This window comes from Elephas maximus, chromosome 7, assembly GCF_024166365.1.
Source record: "Elephas maximus indicus isolate mEleMax1 chromosome 7, mEleMax1 primary haplotype, whole genome shotgun sequence".
Lineage (NCBI taxonomy): Eukaryota > Metazoa > Chordata > Mammalia > Proboscidea > Elephantidae > Elephas > Elephas maximus.
Genome location: NC_064825.1, coordinates 58302001 through 58320844, shown reverse-complemented (window position 1 = coordinate 58320844; position 18844 = coordinate 58302001). Strand labels below are relative to the sequence as shown.

General features: G+C 38.4%; 1 pseudogene; it reads right to left on the bottom strand.

Annotated features, from left to right (window-relative positions):
* Positions 1-8646: 8646 nt before the first annotated feature.
* On the bottom strand, positions 8647-9590 carry LOC126079551 (olfactory receptor 52L1-like; annotated as a pseudogene).
* Positions 9591-18844: the final 9254 nt, after the last annotated feature.

Genomic DNA, 18844 nt, shown 5'->3' with positions numbered 1-18844 from the left:
CTCATTGAGGGTCTACCTCTTTTACTCTATCTACCAAGCATGATGTCCTTCCCCAGGGACTGGTCCCTCCTGATAACATGTCCAAAATATGTGAGACGAAGTTTTGACATCCTCACTTCTAGGAAGCATTCTGGCTATACATCTTCAGTGACAGACATTCATCCTTTTGGAAGTCCTTGGTATATCTAATAATATTCCTCACCAACACCATAATTCAAAGGCATCAATTCTTCTTCAGTCCTCTTTATTCATTGGCCAGCTTTCACACACACATGAGGCACTGAAAATACCATGGTTTAGGTCAGGCCCACCTTAGTCTTCAAGGTGACATCTTTGCTTTTCAACACCTTAAAGAGGTCCTTTAGAGCAGATTTTCCCAATGGAATGCGTCTTTTGATTTCTTGACTGCTGCTTCCATGGGTGTTGGTTGTGGATTCAAGTGAAACAAAATCCTTGACAACTTGAATCTTTTCTCCATATATCATGATGTTGCTTATTGGTCCAGTTGTAAGAGTTTTTATTTTCTTTATGTTGAGGTGTAATCCATCTTCATCAGTAAGTGCTTCAAGTCCTCTTCACTTTCAGCAAGAGTGGTTGAGTCATCTGCATAGTGTAGGTTGTTAATGAACCTTCCTCCAATTCTGATGTCCCATTCTTCATCATATAACCCAGTTTCTCAGGTTATTTGCTTAGCACACAGATTGAATAAGTGTAGTGGAAGATACAGAGCTCTGACACACACCTTTTCTGATTTTAAGCCATGCAGTATTCCCTTGTTCTGTTTGAATGACTGCCTCTTGGTCTATGTTCAGGCTCCTCACGAGCACGATTAAGTGTTCTGGAATTCCCGTTCTTCACAATGTTATCCATAATTTATTATGATCCACACAGTTGAGTCCCTTTGCATAGTCAATAAAGCACAGGTAAACATCTTTCTGGTAGTCTCTGCTTCCAGCCAAGATCCATCCGACATCTGCAATGATATCCTTCATTCCATACCCACTTCTGAATCTGGCTTGAATTTCTGGCAGTACCCTGTCAAAGTACTGCTGCATTTGCTTTTGTATGAATTGTTTACTTGTGTGTGATATTAATGATGTCGTTTGATAATTTCCACATTCTTTTGGATCACCTTTATTAAGAATGCAACAAATATGGGTCTCTTCCAGTCAGTTGCCAGGTAACTGTCTTCCAAATTTCTTGGAATAGATGAGTGAGTGCTTCAAGCATTGCACCATTTGTTGGAATATCACAATTGGTATTCTGTCAATTCCTAGAGCTGTGTTTTTCACCAATGCCTTCGGTGCAGGTTGGACTTCTTCCTTCTGTACCATCGGTTCTTGATCATATGCTGCCTCCTGAAATGGCTGAACATCAGTCAATTCTTTTTGGCACAGTGATTCTGTGTATTCCTTCCATATTCCTGCTTCTTTCAACATTTTGCCCACAAAATCCTTCAAAATTGCAACTCAAGGCTTGAATTTTTTCTTCAGGTCTTTCAGCTTGAGAAATGTCGAGCATTTCTTGCCTTTTGTTATTCTAACTGCAGGTCTTTGGACATTTCATTGTAACACTTTACTTTGTGTTCTCCAGCTGCCCTTTGCAATCTTCTGTTCAGCTCTTTTACTTTATCATTTCTTCCATTCACTTTAGCTACTCTACATGCAAGAGCAAGTTTCAGAGTCTCTTCTGATATCCGTTTTGGTCTTTTCTTTCTCTGCAAAAGATCTTTTTAATGACTTTTTACTTTCCTCTTGTATAGTGTAGTGTCCTTGATGTCATTCCACAACTTGTCTGGTCTTCAGTCATTCGTGTTTAATGTGTTGAATCCATTCTTCGGATGGTGTCTAAATTCAGGTGGGATATACTCAAGGTCATACTTTGCTTCTCGAGGACTTGTTTTAATTTTCTTCAGCTTCACCTTGAACTTGCAAAGGAGTAACTGGGGGTCTGTTCCACATTCGGGCCCTGCCCTTGTTCTGACTAGTGAAATGGAGCTTCTGCATCATCTCTTTCCACAGATGTAGTCGATTGGATTTCTCTGTATTCCACCCAGTGAAGTCCATGTGTATAATCACTCTTTGTGTTGTTGAAAAAAGATACTTGCAATGAATAAGTCATTGGCCTTTCAAAATTCTATCATGCAATAAACAGGTATTGAATTTTATCAGTTTTTCTCCATCTTTAGAGTTAGTTGTACAATTTGATGCATTAGTGCATTAATGTGGTAAATTATATTGGTAAATTATCTACTGTTAAAATTATTATTGCCTTCCTAGGACAAAAGATCAAAGTTAATAGATAAAAATATATCATTTTTTTCACTCTACTGTTGAGTTCCATCTATGAATATTTTGTTAGGATTTTCATATTCATAAATAAAAGTATTTTTCAGCTGTCATATGATTTTGGAGACAAGATTATACTAGCCTCATAAAATGAGTTGGTGCAAGTTTCCCTCTTTTTCTACTGTCTTAAAGAATATGTACAAGGTAAACATAATCTATTACTTGAAATTTTAGTAGAACTCACTTATAAACCTATAGTCTCCTGGAGCTTTGCTTTGGAAGAGGTCTGATTAATATTTTACCTTTTTAATTGTTATTACTATACTTAGGTATTCTATTACTTTCAGTTACTGATATTTTTATATGTTTACAGAAACCAAATTTCCCTTTCTTCCACATTTTCAAATCTGTTACCATAAAAATTATTTAGGTCATTATATAAATTTTATTATCTTCTTTTTTGGCAGAACCTGATAGCTGCCTATTCAACATTTATTCCCATCTCTCTATTATCCCCCTCAATTTCTTTCTCGATGGAAAAAAAAAAAAATCTGATTAATTTCAAGTATGTATCCTCTCATGAGCTTATAGAAAAAGTTTCCTCTCAACCCAAAACATGATAAATCCAATTCTGTAGTGGAGACTGTGTGACATTTGGAATCCCCTTTCAGGTCTTGTCACTCTTTCCCCCAGGTACCACACAGCTGGCTGCTGACAGTCTCAGCCCTGTTCCTATCAAGACATAGGCCTTGGCAAAAGGAAGCTGCCTCCTCCATGATTACGCTTCTTTCCTGAGGGGACTCCAATCCAATGACTAGTTGATGAGAGAAGAAAAAGGCTAGCATACATGTTTCAATTTACAAAACTTTAAGACCATCTAGGTTGTGTGAGTTCTTGTTTTTGTTTCATTTCCTCAAATATTTTGGGATGAGTTTTTCCCTAGTCTTGGGTAGTTTCCTCATATGGATGTGTGGACCAGTACTCTGCTGAATACTGAGAGGACCCTCTGCAGGTCTTTCAAGTTCTCTCCCTGTGTAGCTCTCTCTTCTCCAATACACTGCTCTGCCAGTTCTAGCTGTTTTGGCCTTTCCTGAATTTCAACTTCTTTTTTTCAATACTGAAAGATCATCAGGATCCATGAGAGCTCATGCTGCCTCTGATATGGCCTGGAATCTCTCTCCTGTAGGCAGTGGGATCTCTCTCTGGTAAATAGGACTACCTCATTTCTTTCCCATCTCTCAGGGATCACTGTCCTTTATTGCCTGATGTCCAATGCCTTGAGAGCCCTTGTCTCTATATTATGTCCAGGTTTTTTTGTTTTTGTTATTTAAAATGAGAGGGTAAATCCAGTCCCTGTTACTCCATCTTTGTCCATTTTTTATTACACTTTAGATAAAGGTATACAGAACAAACTAATTTCTCATTAAAAATTAATACACATATCGTTTTGTGACACTAATTGCCAACCCCACAACATGCCAACACTCTCGCCTTCTCCACCTTGGATTCCCCTTTAGCAGTTTTCCTGTCCCCTCCTGCCTTCTCATCTTGCCCCTGGACTGGTATGCCCATTTAGTCCTGTTTTTTTTTTTTTTTTTTTTTTATGGGCTGGTGTAATTTTCGGATGAACGGTGAACCTCAGGAGGGACTTCATTACTGAGCTAAAAGAGTGTCATAGGGGCCATACTCTCAGGGTTTCTCCAGTCTCTTTCAAACCAGTAAGTCTGGTCTTGTGTGTGTGTGTGTGTGTATGAGTTAGGATTTTGTTCTACAGTTTTCTCCAGCTTTGTCCTGGACCCTGTATTGTGATCCCTGTCAGTGTTACTTCATCTTAGAAAGCTAAAGTCTCTCTTGACTAAATAAACCCATGCTGAACAAGCAGCTGAAAGCACTGTCCAACTCCTGACTCTTCTCTGTGCAAAGGGCTTGTCTTATGGCTGCATAAAGCCTCATCTTCTCCCCACAGTCAGGAGATCTCTGTGTCACAGCTAAAGCCTTAGATTTATAGGCAAACTATTCATCATAATGAAGGGGAATGCATCTCTGAGGAAACCCAAGGTCACAGTTACTTGGGGAAGCCAAAAGATGCCTAAAATATTTGGGAAAAAAATAGATTTTAGAATTAGGAAAAGGAGAGTAGTGGACAGAAATGGGAAATCAAGTGGAATGTGACTAATTCAGAACCTTCCAAATTAAGAATAGCATTTAGATTTGTTTTTAAAGCCACCAAAACTTTCTACCTTCGGTATGAAGACAATTGGATATGTACTCAGAGTTAATATGAGTGTTTCAGGGAAGAACTTATGAATGTGAGCCTTTTCTCACACAGGTAAGCAAGGAGAGCAGCATGACCAGCCCTCCAGGCTAATTGTGTTTGACTCTAGGAGGCCAAATCTCTGCTCTCATCTGCAAGAGTAGAAGCTGAATATTCCTTAAGAACCAAAATCCTTAACAACCAAAGTCCTATTACACAGACTTCTCATCATACAAGCTCGAAAATGTAGTCATCTTTGACTCCTCACACTCCCCTACTGTGTGCGTTCTACTGGCAATCAAATTCTGCTCTTTTTTTCAAAGAATTTCCTTTAAAAAATTCTTTTCTAACCACTTTTTATACCCTTTGGAGGTACAGGAATCAAGCAAATTACAATCTCCCCACCTTTCACTAAGTTCTTGTAATACTTCAACTCTGTATAATATATACCTATTTTCTAATATTTGCAATTTATGAAACATTTCATAGAATTAGATTGCATTTGATGAAAACAAGAAACTATCCAAACTTGTTGCTGTCGAGTCAATTGCAACTCATAATGACCCTATAGAACATGGTTGAACTGGTCCATAGGATTTCCAAGGAGCAGCTGATGGATTCCAACTGCCAAGCTTTTGGCTAGCAGCTGAACTCTGAACCACTACACCACCACGGACTAAAACCCATTGCTGTTGAGTTGATTCAGACTTAGAGCACCCTAAAGGACTAAATAAAACTGTCCCATAGGGTTTCCAAGGAGTGGCTGGTGGATTCAAACTATAGACCTTTGGTTAGAAGCCAAACACTTAACCACAGCACCGCCTGTGCTCCACCACCCAGGGACTTCTTGTGTTGCTGTTAGGTGTCTTCGAATCAGTTCCTCCTCATGGTGATCTTATGTACAACAGAACAAGAAATTGCCAGGTCCTGGGCCATCCTGACAATCGTTATTCTTAAGCCCACTGTTGCAACCACTGTGTCAATCCATCTCATTGAGGGACTTCCTCTTTTTCACTGATCCTCTACTTTATTTATTTATTTTTTTCTATTTTACCAAGCACAATATCCTCCTTCGGGGACTGATCCTTCCCGATAACATGTCTAAAGAGTGTGAGACGTAGTCTTGCCACCCTTGCTTCTAAGGAGCATTCTGGTTGTATTTCTTCCCAGATTTGTTCGTTCTTTTGGCAGTCCACTGTATATTCGATATTCTTCACCAATACTACAATTCAAAGTCATCAATTCTTCTTCGATTTTCCTTATTCATCATCAACATTTCCCAAGATTATGAGGTTATTGAAAAAAAACATGGATTGGGTCAGGTGCACCTCAGTCTTCAAGGTGACATCTTTGCTTTTCAACACTTTAAAGAGGTCTTTTGCAGCAGATTTGCCCAGTGCAATGCATCGTTTAAGTTCTCGACTGCTGCTTCCATGTGTATTGATTGTGGATTGAAGTAAAATGAAATATTTGACAACTTCAATCTTTTCTTCAATTATTGTGATGTTGCTTATTGGTCCATTTGAGAGGATTTTTGTTTTCTTTATGTTGAGATGTAATCCCTACTGAAGGCTGTGGTCTTTGATCTTCATCAGTAAGTGCTTCAAGTCCTCTTCATTTTCAGCAAGCTAGATTGTGTCATCTGATAACACAGGTTGTTAATGAGCCTTCCTCCAATCCTGATGCCCCTTTTTTCTTCATATAGTCCAGCTTCTGGGACTATTTGCTCAGCACACATATTGATAAGGTATGATGAAAGGACACAGCCCTGATGCATAACTTTCCTCACTTTAAACCAAGCAGTATTCCCTTGTTCCATCCGAACATCTGCCTCGACCTCTGCACAGGCTCTGATGAGCACAGTTAAGTTTTCTGGAATTCCCATTCTTCACAATGTTATCCATCATTTGTTATGATCCACACAGTCGAAGGCCTTTGCATAGTAGATGAAACAGGTAAAAAGTCTTTCCGATTTCTCTGCTTTCAGTCAGAATCCATTTGACATAAGCAGGGATTAGTACCCTCTAAATTTCAAATGCCTTTAATTTGAAGAAGTTTGAAGTTTACTCAGCAGAAGAAGTGCTGCATCACGGAACGGATCCAGAATCAGACAGACCTGAACTGTCTGATTATAACTGTCTGGACTATAAACCAAGTTTAAACAAAACATTTGGTATCTTTTAGGCAGTGTTCTTTATTCGTAATGCTATTAAGTTAAAAATCTGTAATGAAATTATACATAGAAAAATCTCATACATTTTCTAAATAATTCTTGAGTTAAAATAAAACAAGTGATAATAAAACACTAAATATCAACACCTATTTAATGAATCAATGTTGTTTGTATTTAAAATAAAAACCATGCACTTGAAAGCTTAGACTATAAGAAAATATCCAACTGTAAATTTAGAAAAAGAGAAATATAAAGACAGAAAGAATGAAATAACAACAGGTAGAAATTAATGCATCAAAATCCAGAAGCATATTATAGATCAATAAACTCAAAATATAGTTCTTTGAGAAAAAAACTAACAAAATGATAAACTCTGGCAAGATTTACCAAATAAAAAGAGATAGGAGAGAACAAATAAAAAAATTAGAAATGATAAAGAGGGGATATTAATAAATGCTACAGATATTAAAATGTAATAAGTGTATTAAAAATTATTTGAAAATTTAGGTAAAATGGAACAATTACTAAAAATAAAAATATATATCATACCAAAACAGAGTACCTCTAGGGTCTAGAAAGTTGTTTTCAAATATCTCTCAGGAAAACTTACAAGTGCATAAGGTCATGGGAATTTGTAACTCATTCAGCAATGGAAACAGCTTATATCCATCCTCTGTAACCCACTCCATGTGCCAGGCAAATTAAAGATATAACACCCAGGTTCTGTAACAGAAAACTATTTATTAGGGGTAAAATTTCCAAAAAAAAAAAAAAAAGGAAAGAGTAGAAACATCAGCCAAGTACTTAACCCTTCTATAAATATGGAATCTCAAGATGTTACTCTCATCACCTCAGCATTCTATCTCAAGGTAGCAAAGACTTGACATCTGAGACTGAAAAAAAGTGTTACTTTTCAGGAACACAAAAGAGTTACACCAGGTCTTAAGGGAACATTCAACAAACCAGATATAATCTGCCGATAGATACAGTCCCCTTGCAAAGTTGAATCCAGTTCCTGTTATCAGAATTGGGAATCTGACTGACATATCTTCATATTCAACATTTCAGAAACAGAAACTAATTTTCCAATTAGCAAGACTTAATAAAGCAATGTTTAGTAACACTAGAATCTAGCACATTATAGAGTTTATTAAATACGATAAATGCATGCTTAATTTGTTGTATTAAATTCATACTCATAAAACATACACAGGTTCAATACTTGGTCTTACTCCCTCTTTACCCTAAGCAAAAATATAATTTTTGTAAATCCACACATACATTCTTTTAAAGAAATTCCCTGCAAGCATGTGTTTTTTAGAGTCTATTAAAGATCTTATACGACTTAACTTTTTTTTTTAATAAATGAGAAACACCCATATTGCAATGAAAATTGATCTCTCACTTTGTAACTCTCTCAGGTACTTTGAGAGAGACCTGACTTCTACCCAGGAGCCCACTGATGTAGAGCTCACAGAAATAGAGAGTTTAAAGATACTCTAAGACTGAAAAAAAAAAAAAAAAATTTTTTTTTTTTTTTTTTGAAGCCAGGCAAAATTTGAAGTTTTCATTTCCATTCCAGGTGGTTCTGCATTGTCAGTTCTGGGTAAGGGCAGGAAAGATAACACATCCAAAGCTGTCATCTATTTTTCCCATATCCAAGACCCTCTGACACTGTAAGTGAGGAAATATTGGGGTCAGGAGCAAAAAAAAAAGTATGGGGAAAGTATTCACATATTCGGCTAACCAGGTACATCCCAGTAGCCTACGGAGCCAGGAGCCCATGGATGTTCTTTAACATGGGACTACTAGAACTGGAAGGACCACTCACTGTGAAATGGCCTCTATCTATATGGCCTAGACCAGCTGTGGGCTTCTGGTAGTGTTCTTGAAAGGAGGCTCAGAAGAAGATAATTAGGGTGTGTTTAGATCTATGCTTTTATGTAGAATATCCTGAGTACCCGCTGACTAATCTGTCTAGTCTTCACCCCATAGACAAGAGGATTGAGGGCAGGTGGCACAAAGAGGTAAAGTGTAGCCAAAAGAACATGGATGTGATGAGGCACATGGTGGCCAAAGCAGTGAGTGAGGAAGGAGAACATTCCAGGAGCATAGAAGACCAGAATAATTCAAATATGGGACCCACATGTGCTAAAGGCCTTAAGTCGGGCCTCGCCTCCTGGTACCTTCAGAACTGCCTGAAGAATGAGAGCATAGGAAATAGCAATGACCAGAACGTCTAGTCCAACCACAAGCAGTGCCACTGCCAGCCTGTAGGCTCGGTTCACTGTGGTGTCGGAGCAGGCAAGTTTTACCACAGCCATATGTTCACAGTAGGCATGGCCTATGATAATGTCCTCACAGAAGATGAAGCACTGCAGCAGGTTGGGGAAAGGGGTGAGAAGGAGTAATCCCTGCACCAATACTGCCACTCCAATGCACCGTATGACCTCTGGATGCAGAATGGTGCAATGGTGCAGAGGGTGACAGATGGCTACATAACAATCTAGAGCCATGGCCACAAGCACACCTGACTCCATGGAAGAGAATGTATGAATGAAGAACATCTGGATCAAGGATACAGTATACCCAATATCATGGGCCTGAACCAGGAGTACTGCAAGGGTTTTCGGTGCAGTGGCGGAGGCCAGGATCAGGTCAATGGTAGCAAGCATGGCCAAGAAAATGTACATGGGCTGGTGCAGGGTGGGTTAGTCCAGATGATGAAAAGAATGGTGACATTTCCCACCAGAGCAAGGATATAAAGGACACCTAGGGGCAAGGCTATCCAGTGTTGGCTTTCCTCCAAACCTGGTATACCTACCAGGAAAAAAGGAAGTTGAGGTAGCCTCCAGCTGGAATTGCTAAGGGCCATCATCAATGACTTAGAGAAGACAGAAAAGAAACAAAAATCGTGATTTCTCCACTCCTGATGAGTTCTCACATTGTCCAGAGCTGGATACCATCTTGAGAAGAATAAAAATGCTTAAACTGCAACACGGAGAATAAAGATGGAAAAAAGAAAAGGAATCTCCTGTTATTAAGATAATATTTTTAAAGGGGAGACATCATATGTCTAAATTAAGATATCTCTAGTTTTATCTAGAGTTAAGAGTAAACAGATGTTCCTTTTAAACTCTACCATTCAATTACTTATATCTTGGAAATGTCAACACTAAAAAATTCTCTTTATTGACATCTTAGTATTACTGACCACAATAAATAAATGTGTTACTTTTTAAATTAGTCTCTGCACTTTCTATGACACAGTACTCTACAATTATTCTTTCTACATTCCCAGTGCCCAATCTCAGTCCCTTAGGGCTTCTCCATCTGCTTGTTCTCTATTCCAGAGCTCCATCCTCTTCTCTCTTCCCAATTCTGTACGTGGTCTACGATTTAGTTCATTCTTTTTCATGATTTTAACTATTTGTATACTTTCATTTCTTCCAGATCTTGTTTATAAATAAAAGATGTTGCTGAAACACGAGTCTCTCTTTTCATTTGTCATCTATACTACATACTCAACAAATTCAAAATTGAATTAACTCACCTATTATGATGAAGTAAAAGAGCTGAAGAGAAGAATTCAAAGGGTGGCTGGAGAAGACAAAGTAAAGTATTATCACAAAATTTGTAAAGACCTGGAATTAGAAAGCCAAGCTGAGAGAACAGGAGAAAAAATTAAAGTGGTGAGTTACAATATGGCCAGATTCAATGGGCAAAATGTTGAACAAAGCAGGAAGCATCAAACGAATATAAAAGGAATACACAGAGTCACCATACCAGAAAGAACTGATTGATATTCTATCATTTCAAGAGGCAGCATATGATCAAGAACTCATGGTACTGAGGATGAAGACCAAGCTACACTGAAGACATTGGTGTACAAACAAGGCTCCAGGAATGCATGGAATACCATTTGAGATATTTCCACAAACAGACGAAATGCTGGAATTACTCACTTGTCTATGCCAAGAAATTTCGAAGGCAGTCATCTGGCCAACTGACAGGAAGAGATCAATAGCTGTGCCCATTCCAAAACAAGGTGATGCAACAGAATGCAGAAATTACCAATCAATATAATTAATAAATAAAATTTTGATGAAGATAATTCAATTAATGAGATGGAGAAATAATTAAACAAGTTCATATGGAAGAGAAAGATGCCCCGGATAAGTAGAGCACTACTGAAAAAGAAGAACAAAGTGGGAGGCCTCACTCTACCTGATTTTAGAACTTCTTATACTGCCACTGTAGTCAAAAAAGCCTGGTACTGGGACAACAACAGATACATAGACCATTGGAACAGAATTGTGAATCCAGACATAAATCCATCCACATATAAGCAGCTGATATTTGACAAAGGTTCAAATCAGTTAAATGGGGAAAAGACAGTCTTTTTAAAAAATGGTGCTGGCACAACTGTATATCCAACTGCAAAAAAAGAAACAAGACCCATACCTCACACCATCCATAAAAACTAACTCAAAATTGATCAAAAACCTAAACATAAAATCTAAAACAATAAAGATCGTGGAAAATAAAACAAGGAAAATGCTAACAGCCCTAATAGATGGCATAAACAGCATACGAAACATTACTAACAATGCAGAAGAGAAACCAGATAACTGGGAGCTCCTAAAAATCAAACACCTATGCTCTTCCAAAGACTTCACCAAAAGAGGAAAAAGATTACCTACAGACTAGGAAAAAGGTTTTTTTTTTTTTAGGAAAAAGTTTTTAGCTATGACATTTCCGATCAGTGTCTGGTCTCTAAAATCTATATGATACTGCAAAAACTCAACTACAAAAAAAACAAAAAGACAACCCAATTAAAAAATGGGCAAAAGATATGAACAGACACTTCACTAAAGAAGACATTCAGGTAGCTAACAGATACATGAGGAAATGCTCATGATCTTTAGCCATCAAAACTACAATGAGATTTCATCTCAGTCCAACAAGGCTGGCATTGATCCAAAAAAACACAATATAATCAATGTTGGAGAGGTTGTGGAGAGACTGGAACACTTATACACTGCTGGTGGAATGTAAAATGGTACAACCACTTTGGAAATCGATTTGGGGCTTCCTTAAAAAGCTAGAAATAGGAGCAGGGGGCCAAGATGGCTGACTAGGTAGACGCTACCTCAGATCCCTCTTGCAACAAAGACTCGGAAAAACAAGTGAATCAATCACATACATGACAATCTACAATCCCTGAACAACAAACACAGATTTAAAGAGTTGACCTGAGTGACAGAGACGTAGAACAAACAACTACTGGGAAGCAGAGACTGTTTTCGGAGCCTGGAGCCAGCGCCCCAGCATGGGAACCTTGGCGTGAGGCTTTGGACTGGACGCAGGGGAGCTGAGCAGGACATCCTGTCACAGCACAAACACGGAGCTCAGCCCTACCCCCCTGAACTGTCCTTGGGAGGGGGCCCAGCAGGTCCACGCAGGCAGCGTGGTGACGCAGCTGGCGGGAGGAGAATTCCCAGGGAGGCAGTGACTGATTTTGGAGCCGGGAGTGCAGTGTCCCAGCCAGGGAACCTTGACACTGGGCTTTGGATTGGCAGTGGCGGAACTGACCATGGCTTCTACGGGCCAGACCCTCGGGGGCAATCTCCACCCAGCCAGCACACATAGGCCACACGCCCCTGGGGAATCTCAGATAAAATAGTCAACCCAAGCAAGAAAAGCAACTTTGTCTATATTCTGGGGTGCTACTCTCTCCTGTTTTTCTGAACCCTCCCCTCCCCTTCCCAGGCAGCTTCATTAACATTGGAATTTCCTGAGCCAGAGGGAGAATGGCTCCGTGGCTTTTCTTTTCCCTTTTTTTTTTTGGTCTTTTCCTAAACCATTCTTCTGGCCTGAGAGAAGCAACCACAAAAAACCCAGGGACCAAAAAGCTTTCCCTAATTGGACTAAAAACACAGAACCAGCTCCAGCCAAGCATATGTGATCCATATCTCGGGCATTCATCCCTACAGGGAACAAGATGGCTATTATAATGCAAACGCATTTCTGATAGGGATCTGACTGCACTCTTTTTTTAGTGGATTTACTGGAAAAACAAGTTTCCCAGGTCTGATATCTCTGCTTATTCAACAGAGCCCTCACTGGCCCACAACAGGGAACTGAGGGCTGAAGCTCCCCCCAGACCACCTAGCCTTCTGCCTTAGGGGTCTAAGGAGGGTGACACCTACCAATCTGTAGAGGTGCTTGCATTCGGGGCCTAAGGTACAGCTGCAGACCCCTCCCACCAAGGTGCTTTAGGAATAGAGACACACCTACCTCACTGACACTTGGGGGAAGACTGTCAGCATCCTGTCCCCCCTGGAGTGTGAACCCCAGCTGCTACTAGAATCTGGTGCACACAGCTATCACCACTACTTCTCAAGGTCGATAGGTGTTAGGGTGCAGCACACACTTGATGATCCAAAATCAAATTCTACTCAAGAAGAGTGAATAGACTCAGGCATACATATCTGGCAACAGCCGAAACCAGCTGGTAATAGGTCATAAGTAAGTCAAGGGTTACAACAATCAAGACAGCACAATCTAGTAGTCCATCCACGTATATTGAAAGAAAACAAAACAAGATAAGACTCAGTGAGCAAATATAGAATAAATCACTACAATATCTTAGTGATGGCTCGGAGACAGCAGTCGATATCAAACCACATAAAGAAACAGACCATGACAGCTTCTACAACCCCCCAAACAAAAGAATCAAAATCTTTCCCAAATGAAGATACAATCCTGAAATTATCAGATGCAGAATATAAAAAACTAATTTACACAATGCTTCAAGACATCAGGGATGACCTCAGAAATGAAATAAGACAAACTGCAGAAAAAGCCAAGGAACACACTGATAAAACTGTTGAAGAACTCAAAAAGATTATTCAAGAACATAGTGGAAAAATTAATAAGTTGCAAGAATCCATAGAGAGACAGCATGCAGAAATCCAAAAGATTAACAACAAAATTACAGAATTAGACAATGCAATAGGAAGTCAGAGGAGCGGACTCGAGCAATTAGAATGCAGAGTGGGACATCTGGAGGACCAGGGAATTAACACCAACATAGCTGAAAAAAAATCAGATAAAAGAATTAAAAAAAATGAAGAAACCCTAAGAATCACGTGGGACTCTATCAAGAAGGATAACCTGCGGGTGATTGGAGTCCCAGAACAGGGAGGGGGGACAGAAAACACAGAGAAAATAGTTGAAGATCTCCTGACAGAAAACTTCCCTGACATCATGAAAGACGAAAGGATATCTATCCAAGATGCTCATCGAACCCCATTTAAGATTGATCCAAAAAGAAAATCACCAAGACATATTATCATCAAACTTGCCAAAACCAAAGATAAACAGAAAATTTTGAAAGAAGCCAGGGATAAAAGAAAGGTCTCCTACAAGGGAGAATCAATAAGAATAAGTTCAGACTACACAGCAGAAACCATGCAGGCAAGAAGGCAATGGGATGACATATACAGAGCACTGAAGGAGAAAAACTGCCAGCCAAGGATCATATATCCAGCAAAACTCTCTCTGAAATATGAAGGTGAAATTAAGATATTTACAGATAAACACAAGCTTAGAGAATTTGCAAAAACCAAACCAAAGCTACAAGAAATACTAAAGGAAATTGTTTGGCCTGATGACCAATAATATCAGATACCAGCACAACACAAGGTCACAGAACAGAACATCCTGATATCAAATCAAATAGAGAAATCACAAAAACAAATTAAGATTAATTAAAAAAAAATGCTCAAAACAGGGAATCATTGAAGTCAATATGTAAAAGATGACAATAATCAAAAAGAGGGACTAAATATAGGTGGCATAGAACTGCCATATGGAGAGGGATACAGGCGATACAGGACAATACAAGTTAGGTTTTTACTTAGAAAAAAGGGGTAAGTATTAAGGTAACCACAAAGAGGTATAACAACTCCATAAATCAAAATAAAAACCAAGAAAAACGTAACGACTTAACAAACATAAAGTCAAATACTATGAAAACGAGGAACACACACTTTACAAAGAAAAATGGCTCAGCACAAAAAAGTAAGTGGAAAAATGAAATTGTCATCAGCACACATAAAAAAGCATCAAAATGACAGCACTAAACACACACTTATCTATAATTACGCTGAATGTAAATGGACTAAATGCACCAATAAAAAGACAGAGAGTCACAGACTGGATAAAGAAACACGATCCGTCTATATGCTGCCTACAAGAGACACACCTTAGACTTAGAGACACAAACAAACTAAAACTCAAAGGATGGAAAAAAATATATTAAGCAAACAATAAGCAAAAAAGAGCAGAAGTAGCAATATTAATTTCTGACAAAATAGACTTTAAACTTAAATCCACCACAAAGGATAAAGAAGGACACTACATAATGATAAAAGGGACAATTGACCAGGAAGATATAACCAAATAAAATATTTATGCAGCCAATGACAGGGCTGCAAGATACATAAATCACATTTTAACAGAACTGAAAAGTGAGATAGACACCTCCACAATTATAGTAGGAAACTTCAACACACCACTTTCGGAGAAGGACAGGACATCCAGTAAGAAGCTCAATAGAGACACGGAAGACCTAATTACAACAATCAACCAACTTGACCTCATTGACTTATACAGAACTCTCCACCCAACTGCTGCAAAGTATACTTTTTTTTTCTAGCCCACATGGAACATTCTCTAGAATAGACCACATATTAGGTCATAAAACAAACCTTTACAGAATCCAAAATATCGAAATTTTACAAAGCATCTTCTCAGACCACAAGGTCATAAAAGTGGAAATCAGTAACAGAAAAATTAGGGAAAAGAAATCAAATACTTGGAAAATGAACAATACCCTCCTGAAAAAAGACTGGGTTAGAGAAGACATCAAGGAGGGAATAAGGAAATTCATAGAATGCAATGAGAATGAAAATACTTCCTATCTAAACCTCTGGGATACAGCAAAAGCAGTGCTCAGAGGTCAATTTATATCAATAAATGCACACACACAAAAAGAAGAAAGAGCCAAAATCAGAGAACTGTCCCTACAACTTGAACAAATAGTAAGTGAGCAACAAAAGAACCCATCAGGCACCAGAAGAAAACAAATAATAAAAATTAGAGCTGAACTAAATGAATTAGAGAACAGAAAAACAATTGAAAGAATTAACAAAGCCAAAAGCTGGTTCTTCGAAAAAATTAACAAAATTGATAAACCATTGGCCAGACGGACTAAAGAAATACAGGAAAGGAAACAAATAACCCGAATAAGAAACGAGATGGTTCACATCACAACAGACCCAACAGAAATTAAAAGAATCATATTAGATTATTATGAAAAATTGTACTCTAACAAATTTGCAAACCTAGAAGAAATGGATGAATTCCTGGAAAAACACTACCTACCTAAACTAACACAATCAGAAGTAGAACAACTAAATAGACCCATAACAAAAAAAGAGATAGAAACGGTCATCAAAAAACTCCAGACAAAAAAAAGTCCTGGCCCGGAAGGCTTTACTGCAGAGTTCTACCAAACTTTCAGAGAAGAGTTAACACCACTACTACTAAAGGTATTTCAAAGCATCATAGAAAATGACGGAATACTACCTAACTCATTCTATGAAGCCACCATCTCTCTGATACCAAAACCAGGTAAAGACATTACAAAAAAAGAAAATTACAGACCTATATCCCTCATGAACATAGATGCAAAAATCCTCAACAAAATTCTAGCCAATAGAATTCAACAACATATCAAAAAATTCATCCACCATGACCTAGTGGGATTTATACCAGGTATGTAAGGCTGGGCTGGTTTAATATTAGAAAAACCATTTATGTAATACACCACATAAATAAAACAAAAGACAAAAACCACATGATCTTATCAATTGATGCAGAAAAGGCATTTGACAAAGGCCAACACCCATTTATGATAAAAACTCTCACCAAAATAGGAATTGAAGGAAAATTCCTCAGCATAATAAAGGGCATCTATACAAAGCCAACAGCCAACATCACTCTAAATGGAGAGAGCCTGAAAGCATTTCCCTTGAGAACGGGAAGCAGACAAGGATGCCCTTTATCACTGCTCTTATTCAACACAGTGCTAGAGGTCCTAGCCAGAGCAATTAGGCTAGACAAAGAAATAAAGGGCATCCAGATTGGCAAGGAGGAAGTGAAATTATCTCTATTTGCGGATGACATGATCTTATACACAGAAAATCCTACGGAATCCTCCAGAAAACTACTGAAACTAATCGAAGAGTTTGGCAGAGTCTCAGGTTATGAGATAAACATACAAAAATCACTTGGATTCCTCTACATCAACAAAAAGAACACCGAAGAGGAAATAACCAAATCAATACCATTCACAGTAGCCCCCAAGAAGATAAAATACTTAGGAATAAATCTTACCAAAGATGTAAAAGACCTATACAAAGAAAACTACAAAGTACTACAACAAGAAACTAAAAAGGACCTACTTAAGTGGAAAAACATATCTTGCTCATGGATAGGAAGACTTAACATAGTAAAAATGTCTATTCTACCAAAAGCCATCTATACATACAATGCAATTCCGATCCAAATTCCAATGTCATTTTTTAAGATGATAGAGAAACAAATCACCAACTTCATATGGAAGGGAAAGAAGCCTCGGATAAGCAAAGCATTACTGAAAAAGAAGAAGAAAGTGGGAGGCCTCACTCTACCTGATTTCAGAACCTATTATACAGCCACAGTAGTCAAAACAGCCTGGTATTGGTACAACAGGCACATAGACCAGTGGAACAGAATTGAGAACCCAGATATAAATCCATCCACATATGAGCAGCTGATATTTGACAAAGGCCCAGTGTCAGTTAATTGGGGAAAAGATAGTCTTTTTAACAAATGGGGCTGGCATAACTGGATATTCATTTGCAAAAAAATGAAACAGGACCCATACCTCACACCATGCACAAAAACTAACTCCAAGTGGATCAAAGACCTAAAGACTAAAATGATAAAGGTCATGGAAGAAAAAATAGGGACCAGCTTAGGAGCCCTAATACAAGGCATAGACAGAATACAAAACATTACCAAAAATGACGAAGAGAAACCAGATAACTGGGAGCTCCTAAAAATCAAACACCTATGCTCATCTAAAGACTTCTCCAAAAGAGTAAAAAGACCACCTACAGACTGGGAAAGAATTTTCAGCTATGACATCTCCGACCAGCGCCTGATCTCTAAAATCTACATGATTCTGTCAAAACTCAACCACAAAAAGACAAACAACCCAAACAAGAAGTGGGCAAAAGATATGAACACGCACTTCACGAAAGAAGATATTCAGGCAGCCAACAGATACATGAGGAAATGCTCTCAATCATTAGCCATTAGAGAAATGCAAATTAAAACTATGCTGAGATTCCATCTCACTCCAACAAGGCTGGCATTAATCCAAAAAACACAAAATAGTAAATGTTGGAGAGGCTGCGGAGAGATTGGAACTCTTATACACTGCTGGTGGGAGTGTAAAATGGTACAACCACTTTGGAAATCTATCTGGCGTTAAACAGTTAGAAATAGAACTACCATACAACCCAGAAATCCCACTCCTAGGAATATACCCTAGAGAAATAAGAGCCTTCACACAAACAGATATATGCACACCCATGTTTATTGCAGCTCTGTTTACAATAGCAAAAAGCTGGAAGCAACCAAGGGGTCCATCAACGGAAGAATGGATAAATAAATTGTGGTATGTTCACACAATGGAATACTACGCATCGATAAAGAACAGTGACGAATCTGTGAAACATTTCATAACGTGGAGGAACCTGGAAGGCATTATGCTGAGCGAAATTTGTCAGAGGCAAAAAGACAAATATTGTATAAGACCACTATTATAAGATCTTGAGAAATAGTATAAACTGAGAAGAACACATACTTTTGTGGTTACGAGGGGGGGAGGGAGGGAGGGTGGGAGAGGGGTTTTTTACTTTTAGGTGAAGGGAAGGACAATACTCAATACATGGAAGGTCAGCTCAATTGGACTGGACCAAAAGCTAAGAAGTTTCTGGGATGAAATGA